Here is a 5,384-nt window from a genome sequence, read left to right as displayed (position 1 = left end):
ACGCAGAACAGATTCACAGAAACATTTGCTAAGGTTCACCAACCTGTTGAGTGAACCTGGGCCCCGTTCCAAGCAAATCTGGATTGATTAATGTTTTCTTTAAATCAACATCACCTGATGTTCTCTGCTACTGATGTGAATCTCAGCTTTTACTTTTCTCTTTGGGATTTTGGACTGGTGTAAGTACACAGCTGAAAACAGCACATGGAATGAACATTCATCTATGTATAACTGAAGAACATGTATCACTGCTTCTGCAAGGAAATAAAATATTGCAAAGCCTGATCCCTCCAGCCTCACCAGTATTTTGCACTGTTATGAGCTTTTGGGGGAGGGCTTCGTGCAGGGCTTTTTTCAAACTGCTCATGCATTTAAGAACACAGCAGTAAAGGAGCTCTTTCTGCATTTCAACCATGGGACCAAATCGAGATACACTCAGCTGTACAAGGAATGGAACCTCTCTAATGGATCTCTTGAAATCAATGGAACTACTTATGGGATAATATACCATTACCCATTGTGAGTGAGAGCTACTGTAAATAAGCTTTGGAAAGTATATTCCAGCTACAGCTGTGCTGGGTGGTTTGTAATAGTCCAGCACTTGCTAAATATAAATAAATAAAATAAAGTGGGAGATAGTGATACTCTGATTTCTGCTCTGACTGTACATTTGTTGGGAGTGCCTGAGCAATCAGAACACTACATAAATACCTTGCCATGCCTGTGGGATTCCATGCTAAATTATAATCCATCACTGAAGCAGGCAGCAGCTCTTGAAGGCATGCTAAAGCACTTCCAGGTTGAATGTAATTCATTGTTACACTCTGGGTTGAGTGTTTATTTCCTCTTGCAGGAAGAAGTGGCTACACGTGGAGCAGTTGTATGCTGGAAATTCCATTCAAAATTTGCACCATATTAAGTAATTACTGACCAAAAGCTCTGTATTTCATCATTTGGTTTATCTTCTTTCTATGCAAATTCTTTGTTAGCAATCTTTACATCCAAGAATTCTACTTTGAACATAGCATGTCTATACTTATATCTTTATCTGAAAACTGACAAGTTTTCAGGATTGAGGCAGGTAAAACTATTCAGATAAACAAGAAGAACCTGTCCCACCCTGTTCTCACCAGACATACATAAGTATGTATTTTGTGTATCTAAAAGATACCTGTTCATCACACAGTTGTGCTATCAATTTTCTTAATTTCTGACTCCTAGTTTCAGAGAAAGAAAAAACTGAGGAAAATATTAAAAAAACTTGCCAAAGTTTCTGTTGGAATAGAAAAGGAACAGGAATACTGTAAGACAGACTGTTCCCTCAATTTCTTCTGGCCAATTTGTAGTCCCAGCAGATTTGCAGAAACTTTGAACAAGCACAGAGGCCTGGCAGTGCTGACATGAGCTGAACCCTCTCGCCTTGTGAAACGCAACCACTGCCACTTCACAGGCAGCTTTGGCAAAATACAGAGATCAACCCGAATGAAAAAGAGATGTAAAACTGACTGGATTCTTAAGGAGAATTTTTGTCAGCAACTGCAAAAGGCCTCAGCATTTCATCAGAGAACTTTCTAGCAGATTAATTCCTCACTGATACTTTTGTGCTGCTGGGGTCCATCCCCAGTGTCCTGTGCTCCTGCTTTTCCTTTTGCTGCTGACTTAGATGTCGGTGTCCACTAAGGATCTACAAAAAGGAATCTTTAATGTTCAGGCTGTAAATATGCCATTGAGTCCCAAGAGCCTAGCATATGTCAAAGGCATGAAATGATGGCCATGAAAGGGAGTTCTACATCTGTGTTTGCTTAGCTGAAGAGCTGCAGGGCTGACCTGTGCACTGATGTGGCTGTTTAATATGGTCTCTGCAAACCGTTCAATAACATCAGAACTGCTGGTTAATCCTCTTACCAGTACCATTGACATTATTTCATGTTCTACTAATTCCAAGCCATCTTGGAATAAGTAGAAATACTTGCCTCTCTGGCAAGTCAATAGACAGTGGCCAAATTTTTTAAAAGGCTGCAGCTCTAATAAACGTCCGTGTATAATTTCAGAACAAGATTATTATTTTTTTTATGGGAGCATTTTTGCATAATGTTATAGCATGAGTCTCACCTCATTTTATTTGTGCAAGTCAGGAGTAAGGTAATTAAAATGTATGGGAAGGACTGAACTTTGAAATAGAATATTCTGAAACAAACATCCAAGCATATTTTGAGATTATATCTCCAAAGGGGTTCACATGCAAAGATCTCAATTATTTGGATTTTGGAAGAATAAAAATTATATTTCAAATGGACATAATAAAGAAGGTGGGATTTGAAAAACTTCAGAGGTATCTATATTTCTATTTTGCAACTTGAGCAGTTTTTGCAACATTTTCCTTTTCATTTGAATTTCCCACATAGACTTTGTGACAATCATGAAAATGGACACAATCACCTTTTTCACATTGTGATTCCCAATGCAGTGTTGAACATTAAAAAAAACCACTCAAAATTGCCCAAAAATGAATGTAGAAAATGCCTGTTTAATAAAAACAATCTCTCTTAATGATTTTCCCATGTATTTCCCAAAGAGTCCCAAAGAGTGCTAGACCGTGAAGGAGAACAATGCAAGCGAGTTAAAACTTTCTGACTTTGGAAGGAACTAACGTTTTTGAAGCTGTCCAATCATTCTTACCTCTCTTTGCAACCTTTAGGGAGTCACAATCCATCCAGGAGAATCAATTATTGAATGTAACAGTAAGAGCCTTGTGTCACCATCCTTGTCATGTCACTGTCTTCTGTCAGAGAGCACCGTGGGTCTGAAACCAAAGCAGACACAGGGTGTGAATGAACTGCAAAAAACCAAAATATTTCAAAATCTATGAGACTGGTTACCACCACTGTCCTGCTCTGAGCATTGCACATCACAGAAACTGGTCAAGGAAAGAATTTTTCTGTACACAACACACTCAGGCCCCCACTATCACTTAATCCCTCTTCCACCTCTGCCAAATTCCAGCTGCAGCCCGTACGCGCCTCCAAAGAAGCAGAGCTAATAGCAAAGTAACTCATATCTATTGGCTCCTTCACCAGCATTTCACAACAGATATCATCTGATTAGGTGCTAAGTGGGACTATTTGCACTTTTGCTTATGGCACATATAATTATGTAATTCTGTGTAATGCCCAAATGACTGTTTAAGTAGCAGCTGCACAAAAGAGGCATTGGTTGGACAGCACAGAAAATGCAAATTTAAATAAAGCCAGCACAGGAAAAAATGCACAGATAACATGTATATATATATATATATATATATATATGCATTTATACACCTCCAGGACTATCAAATACAGAACAAGATCATGTCAATGAAACCCCTGACAAGCAGGACTGCCTCTCCTCTATGAAAGTTTTGCCGGTGATGGTGCAGTGACATTTAACTTATTTTTCCTAATTTTCAGATGACACATCCTAATTTCATTTCACAGGAACAGAGCTTTCACGAGCTTTGGTTAGAGGAGTCACAAAGTATCAAGGTTAGTTTGAAGTGCTGTTATATTTTTAAATACATCCTTCTAAGCATTGGGGTAAGGTGGTTGCAGTGGTAGGAGTCTGCCACAGAGGTGCTCCACAGAGGTCAAAAGGAGATCACTATTTGTTTAATTTAAATAAATCAATTTGTTAAACAAGGAGCTTCTGAGATTATACAGTCAGAGGGTGGAGAGCAAAGAAAGATAATTATTTTTGTTTGCATAAATCATTTTCTTATTACTTAGGGATCAGGCTGGTATTGTTTGGGCTGGAGAAAGGAGGGCAAAAGAAGATAAGTATCAATTTGCTGATCAGGGTTACATGCGATTTTGCTGCTGGGGTTGGAAGAAGGAAAGAAGATCATTATTTTTATTTAAATAAATCAATTTGTTGTGATCAGGGATCATATGAGGTTGTGCCATTTGCAAGGAAGGCATAGGAAATTCTCCTTTATGGATAGGTGCTTGCAGAACAAATGTTCAGGCACTATTCTATCAAATGCAAAAAGGAAAAAAACCAAACCCTTCAAGACCATAGAATTGGATTTCTATTTTTTTCTTTTGAAAGATCCTGACTTTGTCATCTTGCATTGGTCTCTAACTTGAATTAACACATTCACTGTTATACTTTTAACACACTAAATCAGGATTATATATGTGTATGTCTGTGGGCATGTATATAAACCATGTATATAGACAATTAGAGAGAGAGAGAGAAAGAGAGAGAAATAAAGAAAGAGAGAAAGAATAAATTACAGCTACCAGGGCCTGATCCTGCAGAAGCCCTTGTACTTTGAGGCAATGATGATGCAACTACTGTACAAACTGTGATTGCCTTCCCAGGACATAGGACCAGCTCTCCAGTGGGGAATATTCATTGAAATCAATGGCCATTCTGTGCACACACACTTTAAGGGCCTGATATTTGTTGCTTCTTTTCTGAAGCAATTAATGAAGCTCTGTGTGTAATTTTAAAGGCCCTTCATGAACTAACTGGAAATCTACAGCACTGAACATCAGTGAACTCATATCCAAAACTAATAGCTTCAGTATCACTGCCAAAAATTGACTAAGCGCTCTTTGTGCCTGCGAATGGGGTTCTGTGGGCAGTATCCTTCTATCTGCCTTCAAGGGATAATCTCCTCTTACAAATAAAACAATTGTTTCATTTGCTCGTTGCAATGGTTGAATGAAGCTGCAGAAATGAATCTCACTGGTTTTGAATGTTCTCAAGTCAATCAGGAGCGGATTTGGGGAGTGGGGTCACTTTCAATTACCACGTGTTGCTATTTGTAAAACTAGTCCTAAAAATGTCTTTTCACAGGTTTAGATGCGACTCATGGAAAATAATAAGCAAAACCATTCCTCTCAGTATACCAAATTAAAATATGGCTTGAATATAGTGTTAAAGTCAAAAATCCATATCTGCACGATCAAGTGCCTCATGTATTAACCTTGGAGTGAAAAGAAGGAATAATCCAGTTAGCTCTTTAAGAAATAAAACAATGTTTAAGTAATTACAGAAAATAGTGGGCTGCAACCTCAGATACTTTCAGAGCCAGTGGTGTAGTCCAAGGGATCAATTTGTGTTTGTAAAAAGAATGATAAATCTAACTAAACATCTTTATTTTTACAGTACGTTAAAGAAGCATTTTTATTTAGTACAGTCATATATCTCCACATTATTCTGAAGTATGCTTCTTTATTGCTTTTATGTCTCCAGAACTGCCTGAGGAAAGCATCCTTTTCTCCTTGTGTTTCATTGTTGTTACCCTTGTAGAGTATAACATGCACAAACTTGATTATGATTAATTGAGGGCTTTGGCAAATTATGTTTTTATTCCTTTCCATCTAAGTCTCCCATCTGTT

The sequence above is a fragment of the Zosterops lateralis genome, assembly GCF_965231275.1.
Source record: "Zosterops lateralis genome assembly, chromosome: 12".
NCBI lineage: Eukaryota > Metazoa > Chordata > Aves > Passeriformes > Zosteropidae > Zosterops > Zosterops lateralis.
Note: the sequence above shows the minus strand (reverse complement) of the source record.